This window comes from Chiloscyllium punctatum, unplaced genomic scaffold (genome assembly GCF_047496795.1).
Source record: "Chiloscyllium punctatum isolate Juve2018m unplaced genomic scaffold, sChiPun1.3 scaffold_354, whole genome shotgun sequence".
NCBI lineage: Eukaryota > Metazoa > Chordata > Chondrichthyes > Orectolobiformes > Hemiscylliidae > Chiloscyllium > Chiloscyllium punctatum.
The window spans coordinates 82,501-100,000 of record NW_027310088.1 but is presented as its reverse complement, the minus strand read 5'-3'; positions in this window follow the sequence as shown (position 1 = coordinate 100,000).

The window sequence follows — 17,500 nt, the reverse complement described above, 5'->3', positions numbered from 1 at the left end:
TGGTATAAATCAGTAACCACCGACACTTAGAATTTTTTCGGGTTGGTATAAATCAGTAACCACCGACACTTAGAATATTTTCGGGTTGGTATAAATCAGTAACCACCGACACTTAGAATTTTTTCGAGTTGGTATAAATCAGTAACCACCGACACTTAGAATATTTTCGAGTTGGTATAAATCAGTAACCACTGACACTTAGAATTTTTTCGAGTTGGTATAAATCAGTAACCACCGACACTTAGAATATTTTCGGGTTGGTATAAATCAGTAACCACCGACACTTAGAATATTTTCGGGTTGGTATAAATCAGTAACCACCGACACTTAGAATTTTTTCGGGTCGGTATAAATCAGTAACCACTGACACTTAGAATATTTTCGAGTTGGTATAAATCAGTAACCACTGACACTTAGAATATTTTCGAGTTGGTATAAATCAGTAACCACCGACACTTAGAATATTTTCGACTTGGTATAAATCAGTAACCACTGACACTTAGAATTTTTTCGGGTTGGTATAAATCAGTAACCACCGACACTTAGAATTTTTTCGAGTTGGTATAAATCAGTAACCACCGACACTTAGAATATTTTCGACTTGGTATAAATCAGTAACCACCGACACTTAGAATATTTTCGAGTCGGTATAAATCAGTAACCACTGACACTTAGAATATTTTCGACTTGGTATAAATCAGTAACCACTGACACTTAGAATATTTTCGACTTGGTATAAATCAGTAACCACCGACACTTAGAATATTTTCGAGTCGGTATAAATCAGTAACCACTGACACTTAGAATTTTTTCGACTTGGTATAAATCAGTAACCACCGACACTTAGAATTTTTTCGAGTTGGTATAAATCAGTAACCACCGACACTTAGAATTTTTTCGGGTTGGTATAAATCAGTAACCACTGACACTTAGAATTTTTTCGAGTTGGTATAAATCAGTAACCACTGACACTTAGAATATTTTCGGGTTGGTATAAATCAGTAACCACTGACACTTAGAATATTTTCGACTTGGTATAAATCAGTAACCACCGACACTTAGAATATTTTCGAGTCGGTATAAATCAGTAACCACTGACACTTAGAATTTTTTCGACTTGGTATAAATCAGTAACCACCGACACTTAGAATTTTTTCGAGTTGGTATAAATCAGTAACCACCGACACTTAGAATTTTTTCGGGTTGGTATAAATCAGTAACCACTGACACTTAGAATTTTTTCGAGTTGGTATAAATCAGTAACCACTGACACTTAGAATATTTTCGGGTTGGTATAAATCAGTAACCACTGACACTTAGAATATTTTCGAGTTGGTATAAATCAGTAACCACCGACACTTAGAATATTTTCGACTTGGTATAAATCAGTAACCACTGACACTTAGAATTTTTTCGAGTTGGTATAAATCAGTAACCACCGACACTTAGAATTTTTTCGAGTTGGTATAAATCAGTAACCACCGACACTTAGAATTTTTTCGAGTCGGTATAAATCAGTAACCACTGACACTTAGAATATTTTCGACTTGGTATAAATCAGTAACCACTGACACTTAGAATATTTTCGGGTCGGTACAAATCAGTAACCACCGACACTTAGAATTTTTTCGGCTCAGTAGAAATCAGTAACCAAGCGCATTTTTGAATTGGTTACTGATTTCTCCGTTCGAGTTGCGGCTGCAGTTGGCTTCAAATAGTGGTGGGGGCTTAATTATCGCCGAGGGGAGCATGTCCCGGTGGTGTGGCCGAGGATGGAGTGCCTTTTGAAGGGGGTGTTTCTGAATTTGGACCCTTTTTGAGTTGCATGGCCGGATGGGTGTGGTTTTGAAGGGTGTGTCTGTCTGGAGTGGCACCGGCGTTGGTGTGAGGCTGAGGGTGGGCGTTCGGTTCCTGGTTAGGGATAGGGAAAGGGTGAGACTTAGCTTTAGTGCTCGTGCCCCCGATTTTGGTAATGTTTGACGTCAATTTTCCAAGGAGGCGAATGCAAGGCTTCAGAGGGACTTTGAGTGTTCGGGGGCGGGGTAGCTCAGCCGGATTTGCCCCGGCGGTTCTGCGGACGGTGTTGACTTCGAGGGCGGACCGGCCCCCGTGTTCAGTCCGAATATCGTGCATTGTTAACGGCGGGAAGTGTTCCAAAAGGGAATGGGATTGAATGTGACTGCTGAAGCCGACTTTGAGACCTGTAACGCGGGTAGCTCAGCCGGATTTGACCCGGCGGTTCTGGCGACGGTCTCGCCTTCGAGGGGGGAGCGCCCCGCGTGTTCAGGCCGAATTTTGTGCATTTCCATCGGCGGGAAGAGGTCCAAACGGGAATGGGATTGAATGTGACTGCTGAAGCCGACATTGAGACCTCTAACGCGGGTAGCTCGGCCGGATTTGACCCGGCGGTTCTGCCGAAGGTCTCACCTTCGAGGGGGGAGCGTCCCGCGTGTTCAGGCCGAATTTTGTGCATTTCCATCGGCGGGAAGAGGTCCAAACGGGAATGGGATTGAATGTGACTGCTGAAGCCGACATTGAGACCTCTAACGCGGGTAGCTCGGCCGGATTTGACCCGGCGGTTCTGCCGAAGGTCTCACCTTCGAGGGGGGAGCGCCCACCGTGTACAGGCCGATTTTCATGCATTTCCAACCGTGGGAAGGGGTCCGAAAGGGGATGGGGGTGAACGTGACTGCTCAACCCGACTTTGAGACCTGTAACGCGGGTAGCTCAGCCGGATTTGACCCGGCGGTTCTGGCGACGGTCTCGCCTTCGAGGGGGGAGCGCCCCGCGTGTTCAGGCCGAATTTTGTGCATTTCCATCGGCGGGAAGAGGTCCAAACGGGAATGGGATTGAATGTGACTGCTGAAGCCGACATTGAGACCTCTAACGCGGGTAGCTCGGCAGGATTTGACCCGGCGGTTCTGCCGAAGGTCTCACCTTCGAGGGGGGAGCGCCCACCGTGTACAGGCCGATTTTCATGCATTTCCAACCGTGGGAAGGGGGCCGAAAGGGGATGGGGGTGAATGTGACTGCTCAACCCGACTTTGAGGCATCTAACCCGGGTAGCTCAGCCGGGTTTGACCCGGCGGTTCTGCCGACTGCCTCGCCTTCGAGGGGGGAGCGTCCCCCGTGTACAGGCCGATTTTCATGCATTTCGAACCGTGGGAAGTGGCCCAAAAGGGGATGGGGGTGAATGTGACTGCTCAACCCGACTTTGGCGCTTCCGAGCCGGGTAGCTCAGCCGGGTTTGACCCGGCGGTTCTGCCGACGGTCTCGTCTTCGAGGCGGGTGCCTCCCCCGTGTACAGGCCGATTTTCATGCATTTCGTACCGTGGGAAGTGGTCCAAAAGGGAATGGGGGTGGACGTGACTGCTCATACCGACATCGAGACTTGTAAGCCGTGTAGCTCGGCCGGGTTTGATCCGGCGGGTCTGCCGACGGTCTCGTCTTCGAGAGGGGGGCCTCCCCCGTGTACAGGCCGATTTTCGTGCATTTCCAACGGTGGGAAGAGGTTCAAAAGGGGATGGGGGTGAATGTGACTGCTCAACCCGACTCTGAGGCTTCTAACCCGGGTAGCTCGGCCGGGTTTGACCCGGCGGTTCTGCCGTCGGTCTCGCCTTCGAGAGGGGCGCCTCCCCCGTGTACAGGCCGATTTTCGTGCATTTCCAACGGTGGGAAGAGGTTCAAAAGGGGATGGGGGTGAATGTGACTGCTCAACCCGACTCTGAGGCTTCTAACCCGGGTAGCCCGGCCGGGTTTGACCCGGCGGTTCTGCCGTCGGTCTCGCCTTCGAGGGCGGAGCCTCCCCCGTGTACAGGCCGATTTTCGTGCATTTCAAACCGTGGGAAGCGGTCCAAAAGGGGATGGGAGTGAATGTGACTGCTCATACCGACCTTGGCGCTTCCGACCCGGGTAGCTCAGCCGGGTTTGACCCGGCGGTTCTGCCGACGGTCTCGCCTTCGAGGGGGGAGCGTCCCCCGTGTTCAGGCCGAATTTTGTGCATTTCGAACCGTGGGAAGTTGCCCAAAAGTCGATGGGAGTGAATGTGACTGCTCAACCCGACTTTGGCGCTTCCGAGCCGGGTAGCTCAGCCGGGTTTGACCCGGCGGTTCTGCCGACGGTTTCGTCTTCGAGGCGGGTGCCTCCCCCGTGTACAGGCCGATTTTCATGCATTTCGTACCGTGGGAAGTGGTCCAAAATGGAATAGGGGTGGACGTGACTGCTCATACCGACATTGAGACTTGTAAGCCGTGTAGCTCGGCCGGGTTTGATCCGGCGGGTCTGCCGACGGTCTCGTCTTCGAGGCGGGTGCCTCCCCCGTGTACAGGCCGATTTTCGTGCATTTCGAACCGTGGGAAGTGGTCCAAAAGGGGATGGGGGTGGACGTGACTGCTCAACCCGACTTTGAGGCTTCTAACCCGGATAGCTCGGCCGGGTTTGACCCGGCGGTTCTGCCGACGGTCTCGTCATCGAGGGGGGAGCCTCCCCCGTGTCCAGGCCGATTTTCGTGCATTTCCAACCGTGGGAAGTGGTCCAAAAGGGAATGGGGGTGGACGTGACTGCTCAACCCGGCTTTGAGACTTGTAAGCCGGGTAGCTCAGCCGGGTTTGACCCGGCGGTTCTGCCGACGGTCCCGCCTTCGAGGGCGGACCCTCCCCCGTGTACAGGCCGATTTTCGTGCATTTCCAACGGTGGGAAGAGGTCCAAAAGGGGATGGGAGTGAACGTGACTGCTCAACCCGACTCTGAGGCTTCTAACCCGGGTAGCTCGGCCGGGTTTGACCCGTCGATTCTGCCGATGGTCTCGTTTTGGAGGGGGGAGCCTCCCCCGTGTTCAGTCCGATTTTCGTGCATTTCGAACCGTGGGAAGTGGCCCAAAAGGGGATGGGAGTGAATGTGACTGCTCATACCGACTTTGGCGCTTCCGAGCCTGGTAGCTCAGCCGGGTTTGATCCAGCGGTTCTGCGGACGGTCTCGTCTTCGAGGCGGCTCCCTCCCCCGTGTACAGGCCGATTTTCATGCATTTGCAACGGTGGGAAGTTGCCCAAAAGGGGATGGGAGTGAATGTGACTGCTCAACCCGACTTCGAGACTTGTAAGCCGGGTAGCTCAGCCGGGTTTGACCCGGCGGTTCTGCCGACGGTCTCGCCTTCGAGGGGGGAGCCTCCCCCGTGTACAGGCCGATTTCCGTGCATTTCCAACGGTGGGAAGAGGTTCAAAAGGGGATGGGAGTGAATGTGACTGCTCAACCCGACTCTGAGGCTTCTAACCCGGGTAGCTCGGCCGGGTTTGATCCGGCGGTTCTGCCGACGGTCTCGTCTTCGAGGCCGGTGCCTCCCCCGTGTACAGGCCGATTTTCGTGCATTTCCAACGGTGGGAAGAGGTTCAAAAGGGGATGGGGGTGAATGCGACTGCTCAACCCGACTCTGAGGCTTCTAACCCGGGTAGCCCGGCCGGGTTTGACCCGGCGGTTCTGCCGTCGGTCTCGCCTTCGAGGGCGGAGCCTCCCCCGTGTACAGGCCGATTTTCATGCATTTGCAACGGTGGGAAGTTGCCCAAAAGTCGATGGGAGTGAATGTGACTGCTCAACCCGACTTTGAGACTTTTAAGCCGGGTAGCTCAGCCGGGTTTGACCCGGCGGTTCTGCCGACGGTCTCGCCTTCGAGGGGGGAGCCTCCCCCGTGTACAGGCCGATTATCGTGCATTTCCAACGGTGGGAAGAGGTTCAAAAGGGGATGGGAGTGAATGTGACTGCTCAACCCGACTCTGAGGCTTCTAACCCGGGTAGCTCGGCCGGGTTTGATCCGGCGGTTCTGCCGACGGTCTCGTCTTCGAGGCCGGTGCCTCCCCCGTGTACAGGCCGATTTTCGTGCATTTCCAACGGTGGGAAGTGGTCCAAAAGGGAATGGGGGTGGACGTGTCTGCTCATACCGACTTTGAGACTTGTAAGCCGGGTAGCTCAGCCGGGTTTGTTCCGGCGGTTCTGCCGACGGTCTCGTCATCGAGGGGGGAGCCTCCCCCGTGTCCAGGCCGATTTTCATGCATTTCCAACCGTGGGAAGTGGTCCAAAAGGGAATGGGGGTGAATGTGACTGCTCATACCGACTTTGAGACTTTTAAGCCGGGTAGCTCAGCCGGGTTTGACCCGGCGGTTCTGCCGACGGTCTCGCCTTCGAGGGGGGAGCGTCCCCCGTGTTCAGGCCGAATTTTGTGCATTTCGAACCGTGGGAAGTTGCCCAAAAGTCGATGGGAGTGAATGTGACTGCTCAACCCGACTTTGAGACTTGTAAGCCGGGTAGCTCAGCCGGGTTTGACCCGGCGGTTCTGCCGACGGTCTCGTCTTCGAGGCGGGTGCCTCCCCCGTGTACAGGCCGATTTTCATGCATTTCGTACCGTGGGAAGCGGTCCAAAAGGGGATGGGAGTGAACGTGACTGCTCAACCCGACTTTGGCGCTTCCGAGCCGGGTAGCTCAGCCGGGTTTGACCCGGCGGGTCTGCCGACGGTCTCGCCTTCGAGGGGGGAGCGTCCCCCGTGTTCAGGCCGAATCTTGTGCATTTCGAACCGTGGGAAGTTGCCCAAAAGTCGATGGGAGTGAATGTGACTGCTCAACCCGACTTTGAGACTTGTAAGCCGGGTAGCTCAGCCGGGTTTGACCCGGCGGTTCTGCCGACGGTCTCGTCTTCGAGGCGGATGCCACCCCCGTGTACAGGCCGATTTTCGTGCATTTCCAACCGTGGGAAGTGGTCTAAAAGTCGATGGGAGTGAACGTGACTGCTCAACCCGACTCTGAGGCTTCTAACCCGGGTAGCTCGGCCGGGTTTGACCCGGCGGTTCTGCCGACGGTCTCGTCTTCGAGGCGGGTGCCTCCCCCGTGTACAGGCCGATTTTCGTGCATTTCGAACCGTGGGAAGTGGTCTAAAAGTCGATGGGAGTGAACGTGACTGCTCAACCCGACTTTGAGACTTGTAAGCCGGGTAGCTCAGCCAGGTTTGACCCGGCGGTTCTGCCGACGGTCTCGCCTTCGAGGGCGGACCCTCCCCCGTGTACAGGCCGATTTTCGTGCATTTCGAACCGTGGGAAGTGGTCTAAAAGTCGATGGGAGTGAACGTGACTGCTCAACCCGACTTTGAGACCTGTAACGCGGGTAGCTCAGCCGGATTTGACCCGGCGGTTCTGGCGACGGTCTCGCCTTCGAGGGGGGAGCGTCCCCCGTGTTCAGGCCGAATTTTGTGCATTTCGAACCGTGGGAAGTTGCCCAAAAGTCGATGGGAGTGAATGTGACTGCTCAACCCGACTTTGGCGCTTCCGAGCCGGGTAGCTCAGCCGGGTTTGACCCGGCGGTTCTGCCGACGGTCTCGTCTTCGAGGAGGGTGCCTCCCCCGTGTACAGGCCGATTTTCATGCATTTCGTACCGTGGGAAGTGGTCCAAAAGGGAATAGGGGTGGACGTGACTGCTCATACCGACATTGAGACTTGTAAGCCGTGTAGCTCGGCCGGGTTTGATCCGGCGGGTCTGCCGACGGTCTCGTCTTCGAGGCGGGTGCCTCCCCCGTGTACAGGCCGATTTTCGTGCATTTCGAACCGTGGGAAGTGGTCCAAAAGGGGATGGGGGTGGACGTGACTGCTCAACCCGACTTTGAGGCTTCTAACCCGGGTAGCTCAGCCGGGTTTGACCCGGCGGTTCTGCCGACGGTCTCGCCTTCGAGGGGGGAGCCTCCCCCGTGTACAGGCCGATTTTCGTGCATTTCGAACCGTGGGAAGTGGCCCAAAAGGGGATGGGAGTGAATGTGACTGATCAACCCGACTTTGGCGCTTCCGAGCCGGGTAGCTCAGCCGGGTTTGACCCGGCGGTTCTGCCGACGGTCTCGTCTTCGAGGCGGGTGCCTCCCCCGTGTACAGGCCGATTTTCATGCATTTCGTACCGTGGGAAGTGGTCCAAAAGGGAATGGGGGTGGACGTGACTGCTCATACCGACATCGAGACTTGTAAGCCGTGTAGCTCGGCCGGGTTTGATCCGGCGGGTCTGCCGACGGTCTCGTCTTCGAGAGGGGGGCCTCCCCCGTGTACAGGCCGATTTTCGTGCATTTCCAACGGTGGGAAGAGGTTCAAAAGGGGATGGGGGTGAATGTGACTGCTCAACCCGACTCTGAGGCTTCTAACCCGGGTAGCTCGGCCGGGTTTGATCCGGCGGTTCTGCCGACGGTCTCGTCTTCGAGGCCGGTGCCTCCCCCGTGTACAGGCCGATTTTCGTGCATTTCCAACGGTGGGAAGTGGTCCAAAAGGGAATGGGGGTGAATGTGACTGCTCATACCGACTTTGAGACTTTTAAGCCGGGTAGCTCAGCCGGGTTTGACCCGGCGGTTCTGCCGACGGTCTCGCCTTCGAGGGGGGAGCGTCCCCCGTGTTCAGGCCGAATTTTGTGCATTTCGAACCGTGGGAAGTTGCCCAAAAGTCGATGGGAGTGAATGTGACTGCTCAACCCGACTTTGAGACTTGTAAGCCGGGTAGCTCAGCCGGGTTTGACCCGGCGGTTCTGCCGACGGTCTCGTCTTCGAGGCGGGTGCCTCCCCCGTGTACAGGCCGATTTTCATGCATTTCGTACCGTGGGAAGCGGTCCAAAAGGGGATGGGAGTGAACGTGACTGCTCATACCGACTTTGGCGCTTCCGAGCCGGGTAGCTCAGCCGGGTTTGACCCGGCGGGTCTGCCGACGGTCTCGCCTTCGAGGGGGGAGCGTCCCCCGTGTTCAGGCCGAATCTTGTGCATTTCGAACCGTGGGAAGTTGCCCAAAAGTCGATGGGAGTGAATGTGACTGCTCAACCCGACTTTGGCGCTTCCGAGCCGGGTAGCTCAGCCGGGTTTGACCCGGCGGTTCTGCCGACGGTCTCGTCTTCGAGGCCGGTGCCTCCCCCGTGTACAGGCCGATTTTCGTGCATTTCCAACGGTGGGAAGTGGTCCAAAAGGGAATGGGGGTGGACGTGTCTGCTCATACCGACTTTGAGACTTGTAAGCCGGGTAGCTCAGCCGGGTTTGTTCCGGCGGTTCTGCCGACGGTCTCGTCATCGAGGGGGGAGCCTCCCCCGTGTCCAGGCCGATTTTCATGCATTTCCAACGGTGGGAACAGGTTCAAAAGGGGATGGGAGTGATTGTGACTGCTCAACCCGACTCTAGGGCTTCTAACCCGGGTAGCCCGGCCGGGTTTGACCCGGCGGTTCTGCCGACGGTCTCGTCTTCGAGGCGGGTGCCTCCCCCGTGTACAGGCCGATTTTCATGCATTTCGTACCGTGGGAAGTGGTCCAAAAGGGAATGGGGGTGGACGTGTCTGCTCATACCGACTTTGAGACTTGTAAGCCGGGTAGCTCAGCCGGGTTTGTTCCGGCGGGTCTGCCGACGGTCTCGTCTTCGAGAGGGGGGGGGCCTCCCCCGTGTACAGGCCGATTTTCGTGCATTTCCAACGGTGGGAACAGGTTCAAAAGGGGATGGGAGTGAATGTGACTGCTCAACCCGACTCTGAGGCTTCTAACCCGGGTAGCTCGGCCGGGTTTGACCCGGCGGTTCTGCCGTCGGTCTCGCCTTCGAGAGGGGCGCCTCCCCCGTGTACAGGCCGATTTTCGTGCATTTCCAACGGTGGGAACAGGTTCAAAAGGGGATGGGGGTGAATGCGACTGCTCAACCCGACTCTGAGGCTTCTAACCCGGGTAGCTCAGCCGGGTTTGACCCGGCGGGTCTGCCGACGGTCTCGTCTTCGAGGCGGGTGCCTCCCCCGTATACAGGCCGATTTTCATGCATTTCGAACCGTGTGAAGTGGTCCAAAAGGGAATGGGGGTGGACGTGTCTGCTCATACCGACTTTGAGACTTGTAAGCCGGGTAGCTCAGCCGGGTTTGTTCCGGCGGTTCTGCCGACGGTCTCGTCTTCGAGGCGGGTGCCTCCCCCGTGTACAGGCCGATTTTCGTGCATTTGCAACGGTGGGAAGTTGCCCAAAAGTCGATGGGAGTGAATGTGACTGCTCAACCCGACTCTGAGGCTTCTAACCCGGGTAGCTCGGCCGGGTTTGACCCGGCGGTTCTGCCGACGGTCTCGTCTTCGAGGCGGGTGCCTCCCCCGTGTACAGGCCGATGTTCGTGCATTTCGAACCGTGGGAAGTGGTCTAAAAGTCGATGGGAGTGAACGTGACTGCTCAACCCGACTTTGAGACTTGTAAGCCGGGTAGCTCAGCCAGGTTTGACCCGGCGGTTCTGCCGACGGTCTCGCCTTCGAGGGCGGACCCTCCCCCGTGTACAGGCCGGTTTTCGTGCATTTCGAACCGTGGGAAGTGATCCAAAAGGGAATGGGGGTGAACGTGACTGCCCAACCCGGCTTTGAGACTTGTAAGCCGGGTAGCTCAGCCGGGTTGGACCCGGCGGTTCTGCCGACGGTCTCGACTTCGAGGCGGGTGCCTCCCCCGTGTACAGGCCGATTTTCATGCATTTGCAACGGTGGGAAGTTGCCCAAAAGTCGATGGGAGTGAATGTGACTGCTCAACCCGACTTCGAGACTTGTAAGCCGGGTAGCTCAGCCGGGTTTGACCCGGCGGTTCTGCCGACGGTCTCGCCTTCGAGGGGGGAGCCTCCCCCGTGTACAGGCCGATTTTCGTGCATTTCCAACGGTGGGAACAGGTTCAAAAGGGGATGGGAGTGATTGTGACTGCTCAACCCGACTCTAGGGCTTCTAACCCGGGTAGCCCGGCCGGGTTTGACCCGGCGGTTCTGCCGACGGTCTCGTCTTCGAGGCGGGTGCCACCCCCGTATACAGGCCGATTTTCATGCATTTCGAACCGTGGGAAGTGGTCCAAAAGGGAATGGGGGTGGACGTGTCTGCTCATACCGACTTTGAGACTTGTAAGCCGGGTAGCTCAGCCGGGTTTGATCCGGCGGTTCTGCCGACGGTCTCGCCTTCGAGGGGGGAGCCTCCCCCGTGTTCAGTCCGATTTCCATGCATTTCCAACCGTGGGAAGTTGCCCAAAAGGGGATGGGAGTGAATGTGACTGCTCAACCCGACTTTGGCGCTTCCGAGCCGGGTAGCTCAGCCGGGTTTGACCCGGCGGTTCTGCCGACGGTCTCGTCTTCGAGGCGGGTGCCTCCCCCGTGTACAGGCCGATTTTCATGCATTTGGAACCGTGGGAAGTGGTCCAAAAGGGAATGGGGGTGGACGTGACTGCTCATACCGACTTTGAGACTTGTAAGCCGGGTAGCTCAGCCGGGTTTGACCCGGCGGTTCTGCCGACGGTCTCGCCTTCGAGGGGGGAGCCTCCCCCGTGTTCAGTCCGATTTTCGTGCATTTCCCACGGTGGGAAATGGTATCTTTCATTACGGGGACAAGGGTCTGAAGCGGTGAAGTCAGTAACCGGCATAGTTAAGGAAAGGGTTCGAATTTTCTCAACAGTACGAAAAAAGTGAGCAGGGAAGCTAGAGAAGGTGTCAGTGAGTCCCAAACGAGTGAACCGCAAAACTTAGGGAAATGCCCGAAAGCGTTTTAAAGGGTGAAATCGGGAACGAGGAAATGATGGGAAAGTGCCTGAAAGTGCTAAATGAGTAAACAGAAAAACGAAGAAAAATGTTTGAAAAGAAGAAGTGAGTAACCAGGAAAACTTAGAAAAATGTTCAAAACGAAGAAATCAGTAACCAGGAAAACTTAGAAAAATGATCAAAAAGAAGAAATGAGTAACCAGGAAAACTTAGAAAAATGTTTAAAAAGAAGAAATCAGTAACCAGGAAAACTTAGGAAAATGTTTAAAAAGAAGAAGTGAGTAACCAGAAAAACTTAGAAAAATGTTTAAAAAGAAGAAATCAGTAACCAGAAAAACTGCGAAAAATGTTTAAAAAGAAGAAATGAGTAACCAGAAAAACTTAGAAAAATGTTTAAAAAGAAGAAATCAGTAACCAGGAAAACTTAGAAAAATGTTTAAAAAGAAGAAATCAGTAACCAGGAAAACTTAGAAAAATGTTATAAAAGAAGAAGTGAGTAACCAGAAAAACTTAGAAAAATGTTTAAAAAGAAGAAATCAGTAACCAGAAAAACTGCGAAAAATGTTTAAAAAGAAGAAATCAGTAACCAGACAAACTGCGAAAAATGTTTAAAAAGAAGAAATCAGTAACCAGGAAAACTTAGAAAAATGTTTAAAAAGAAGAAGTGAGTAACCAGAAAAACTTAGAAAAATGTTTAAAAAGAAGAAATCAGTAACCAGAAAAACTGCGAAAAATGTTTAAAAAGAAGAAATCAGTAACCAGGAAAACTTAGAAAAATGTTTAAAAAGAAGAAATCAGTAACCAGAAAAACTTAGAAAAATGTTTCAAAAGAAGAAGTGAGTAACCAGAAAAACTTAGAAAAATGTTTAAAAAGAAGAAATCAGTAACCAGGAAAACTTAGAAAAATGTTTAAAAAGAAGAAATCAGTAACCAGAAAAACTGCGAAAAATGTTTAAAAAGAAGAAATCAGTAACCAGAAAAACTGCGAAAAATGTTTAAAAAGAAGAAATCAGTAACCAGACAAACTGCGAAAAATGTTTAAAAAGAAGAAATCAGTAACCAGAAAAACTTAGAAAAATGTTTAAAAAGAAGAAATCAGTAACCAGAAAAACTGCGAAAAATGTTTAAAAAGAAGAAATCAGTAACCAGAAAAACTTAGAAAAATGTTTAAAAAGAAGAAGTGAGTAACCAGAAAAACTTAGAAAAATGTTTAAAAAGAAGAAATGAGTAACCAGGAAAACTTAGAAAAATGTTTAAAAAGAAGAAATCAGTAACCAGAAAAACTTAGAAAAATGTTTAAAAAGAAGAAATGAGTAACCAGAAAAACTTAGAAAAATGTTTAAAAAGAAGAAATCAGTAACCAGAAAAACGGCGAAAAATGTTTAAAAAGAAGAAATCAGTAACCAGAAAAACGGCGAAAAATGTTTAAAAAGAAGAAATCAGTAACCAGACAAACTGCGAAAAATGTTTAAAAAGAAGAAATCAGTAACCAGAAAAACTTAGAAAAATGTTTAAAAAGAAGAAATCAGTAACCAGGAAAACTTGGAAAAAAACACTTAGAAAAATTTTCAGCAAAGTGTGAAAAATATTCTAAGTGTCAGCGGAGGAAAATGCTGCAGCATCGGGAAAGATTCGCAAACTTACACCGAACATGTGCTCCGAAGTGCCGGAGGAATTGGGTGAATTGAGCCCGGCAAATGGCCAGCTGTCGTTTTGTGCCTGCAGCCCGAAAACTTTAACTTTGTCTGTCGCGGAAGTCCGGACCGAGAAAAATCCAAACGGTTTTGACCGGACCGAGTTCCAGACCGATGCAGTCAAATTTGGAATTCAGACCCATTCAGTGCCACTTGTAGTTTTTCCGCAGTGAGGTTGGCGGGGTACCCGGAGATATATGGGAACACGATTTTTAGAACAAAATGGCGGCGCGGGACCGTTCTGAAAGGCATCCGAAAAACGGTTCCACGGGCATAGCACTTTAATGACAGGTATGAGTGCATGCCGGAGAGCTCTTGGAAGTCGAATTTTTGACACTTTGTCAATTTTTTGACAGATTTGACAAACTCTTTCTGTCTGTTCTAAGAGTCAGTCAGAGACTTGTGCGGCGGTCTTTTGACACTATTGGAGGGCGGGCAAACCCCACGTTGACTCCGGCCGTCCCTCCACAGGCGCTCGTGTCCAAAATGAAGGCGAGAGACGCGAGTGGCCTGGTTCCCTTGGGTGTTGCCAAGAAGGCTGCGGGCTGACCGTTGCCTGAGCACTCCCTAAAGCCTCTTGTGATGAGAGCAGACCTCGCCTGCCGCACGACCGGCTCTGGGAGTCGTTGGGCCGCTATTTGTGAATAGTCTGGTCCTCCTCTGCCACCCGGACAAGCGCGATGGCTCTGCCGCCCTGCGGTGCTCGTCACCCAGGTTTGGGGAACACGATACTCGTAACAAAAATAAAAGGCGGCTCGGGACCTGCAGGCGAAAGGGGTCCCGTGGTGCTAAGCACGTCGACTTCGGGTCTCGGTGCAAGCCGGAGAGCTCACGGAAGTCTAAAGTTTTCGGCACGTGGTCGAATCTTTTCAAAGGCTTACCCGGCTCTTTCCGTCCATTCTGAGAGTAAGTCAGAGGCCGGTGCGGAGGTCTCTTGACAATCGGAGGGGGTGGTGGCCCTCCGCAGGCGCTCGTGTCGAAAATGAAGGCGAGAGACGCGAGTGGCCTGGTTCCCCTGGGTGTTGCCAGGAAGGCTGCGGGCTGACCCTTGCCTGAGCACTCCCTAAAGCCTCTTGTGATGAGAGCAGACCTCGCGCGCCGCACGACCGGCTCTGGGAGTCGTTGGGCCGCTATCTGTGAATAGTCTGGTCCTCCTCTGCCACCCGGCCAAGTGCGATGGCTCTGCCGCCCTGCGGTGCTCGTCACGCAGGTATGGGGCACACGATGCTCGTAACAGCAAATAAAGGCGGCTCGGGACCTGCAGGCGAAAGGGGTCCCGTGGTGCTTAGCACGTCGACTTCGGGTCTCGGTGCAAGCCGGAGAGCTCACGGAAGTCTAAAGTTTTCGGCACGTGGTCGAATCTTTTGAAAGGCTTACCCGGCTCTTTCCGTCCATTCTGAGAGTCAGTCAGAGGCCGGTGCGGCGGTCTATTGACGACCGGAGGCTCCCATGGGTGTTGCGATGAGGGTGGAGGGCACAGAACCTTGCCTTAGCACTCCCTAATAAAGCCTCTTGTGAAGAGAGCAGACCTCGCGCGCCGCACGACCGGCTCTGGGAGTCGTTGGGCCGCTATCTGTGAATAGTCTGGTCCTCCTCTGCCACCCGGCCAAGTGCGATGGCTCTGCCGCCCTGCGGTGCTCGTCACGCAGGTATGGGGCACACGATGCTCGTAACAGCAAATAAAGGCGGCTCGGGACCTGCAGGCGAAAGGGGTCCCGTGGTGCTTCGCACGTCGACTTCGGGTCTCGGTGCAAGCCGGAGAGCTCACGGAAGTCTAAAGTTTTCGGCACGTGGTCGAATCTTTTGAAAGGCTTACCCGGCTCTTTCCGTCCATTCTGAGAGTCAGTCAGAGGCCGGTGCGGCGGTCTATTGACGACCGGAGGCTCCCATGGGTGTTGCGATGAGGGTGGAGGGCACAGAACCTTGCCTTAGCACTCCCTAATAAAGCCTCTTGTGAAGAGAGCAGACCTCGCGCGCCGCACGACCGGCTCTGGGAGTCGTTGGGCCGCTATCTGCGAATAGTCGGGTCCTCCTCTGCCACCCGGCCAAGTGCGATGGCTCTGCCGCCCTGCGGTGCTCGTCACGCAGGTATGGGGCACACGATGCTCGTAACAGCAAATAAAGGCGGCTCGGGACCTGCAGGCGAAAGGGGTCCCGTGGTGCTTCGCACGTCGACTTCGGGTCTCGGTGCAAGCCGGAGAGCTCACGGAAGTCTAAAGTTTTCGGCACGTGGTCGAATCTTTTGAAAGGCTTACCCGGCTCTTTCCGTCCATTCTGAGAGTCAGTCAGAGGCCGGTGCGGCGGTCTATTGACGACCGGAGGCTCCCATGGGTGTTGCGATGAGGGTGGAGGGCACAGAACCTTGCCTTAGCACTCCCTAATAAAGCCTCTTGTGAAGAGAGCAGACCTCGCGCGCCGCACGACCGGCTCTGGGAGTCGTTGGGCCGCTATCTGTGAATAGTCGGGTCCTCCTCTGCCACCCGGCCAAGTGCGATGGCTCTGCCGCCCTGCGGTGCTCGTCACGCAGGTATGGGGCACACGATGCTCGTAACAGCAAATAAAGGCGGCTCGGGACCTGCAGGCGAAAGGGGTCCCGTGGTGCTTAGCACGTCGACTTCGGGTCTCGGTGCAAGCCGGAGAGCTCACGGAAGTCTAAAGTTTTCGGCACGTGGTCGAATCTTTTGAAAGGCTTACCCGGCTCTTTCCGTCCATTCTGAGAGTCAGTCAGAGGCCGGTGCGGCGGTCTATTGACGACCGGAGGCTCCCATGGGTGTTGCGATGAGGGTGGAGGGCACAGAACCTTGCCTTAGCACTCCCTAATAAAGCCTCTTGTGAAGAGAGCAGACCTCGCGCGCCGCACGACCGGCTCTGGGAGTCGTTGGGCCGCTATCTGTGAATAGTCTGGTCCTCCTCTGCCACCCGGCCAATCGCGATGGCTCTGCCGCCCTGCGGTGCTTATCACGCAGGTTTGGGGCACACGATACTCGTAACAGCAAATTAAAAATAAAGGCGGCTCGGGACCTGCAGGCGAAAGGGGTCCCGGTGCAAGCCGGAGAGCTCACGGAAGTCTAAAGTTTTCGGCACGTGGTCGAATCTTTTGAAAGGCTTACACGGCTCTTTCCGTCCATTCTGAGAGTTAAGTCAGAGGCCTGTGCGGAGGTCTCTCGACGACATGAGGAGTTGGCTAACCCTGGGTGTTGCGATGAGGGTGGAGGCCGCAGAACCTTGCCTTAGCACTCCCTAAAGCCACTTGTGATGAGAGCAGACCTCGCGTGCCGCACCACCGGCTCTGGGAGTCGTTGGGCCGCTATCTGTGAATAGTCTGGTCCTCCTCTGCCACCCGGCCAAGCGCGATGGCTCTGCCGCCCTGCGGTGCTTATCACGCAGGTTTGGGGCACACGATACTCGTAACAGAAAATTAAAAATAAAGGCGGCTCGGGACCTGCAGGCGAAAGGGGTCCCGGTGCAAGCCGGAGAGCTCAGGGAAGTCTAAAGTTTTCGGCACGTGGTCGAATCTTTTGAAAGGCTTACCCGGCTCTTTCCGTCCATTCTGAGAGTTAAGTCAGAGGCCTGTGCGGAGGTCTCTCGACGACATGAGGGGTTGGCTAACCCTGGGTGTTGCGATGAGGGTGGAGGCTGCAGAACCTTGCCTTAGCACTCCCTAAAGCCACTTGTGATGAGAGCAGACCTCGCGTGCCGCACCACCGGCTCTGGGAGTCGTTGGGCCGCTATCTGTGAATAGTCTGGTCCTCCTCTGCCACCCGGCCAAGCGCGATGGCTCTGCCGCCCTGCGGTGCTCGTCACGCAGGTTTGGGGAACGCGATACTTGTAATAACAAATTGAAAAAAAAAGGCGGCTCGGGACCTGCAGGCGAAAGGGGTCCCGTGGTGCTTAGCACGTCGACTTCGGGTCTCGTTGCAAGCCGGAGAGCTCACGGAAGTCTAAAGTTTTCGGCACGTGGTCGAATCTTTTGAAAGGCTTACCCTGCTCTTTCCGTCCATTCTGAGAATAAGTCAGAGGCCGGTGCGGAGGTCTCTTGACAATCGGAGGGGGTGGCGTCCCTCCGCAGGCGCTCGTGTCTAAAATGAAGGCGAGACACGAGTGGCCTAGTTCCCCAGGGTGTTGCCAGAAAGGCTGCGGGCTGACCGTTGCCTTCGCACTCCCTAAAGCCTCTTGTGATGAGAGCAGACCTCGCGCGCCGCACCACCGGCTCTGGGAGTCGTTGGGCCGCTATCTGTGAATAGACTGGTCCTCCTCTGCCACCCGGCTAAGTGCGATGGCTCTGCCGCCCTGCGGTGCCCGT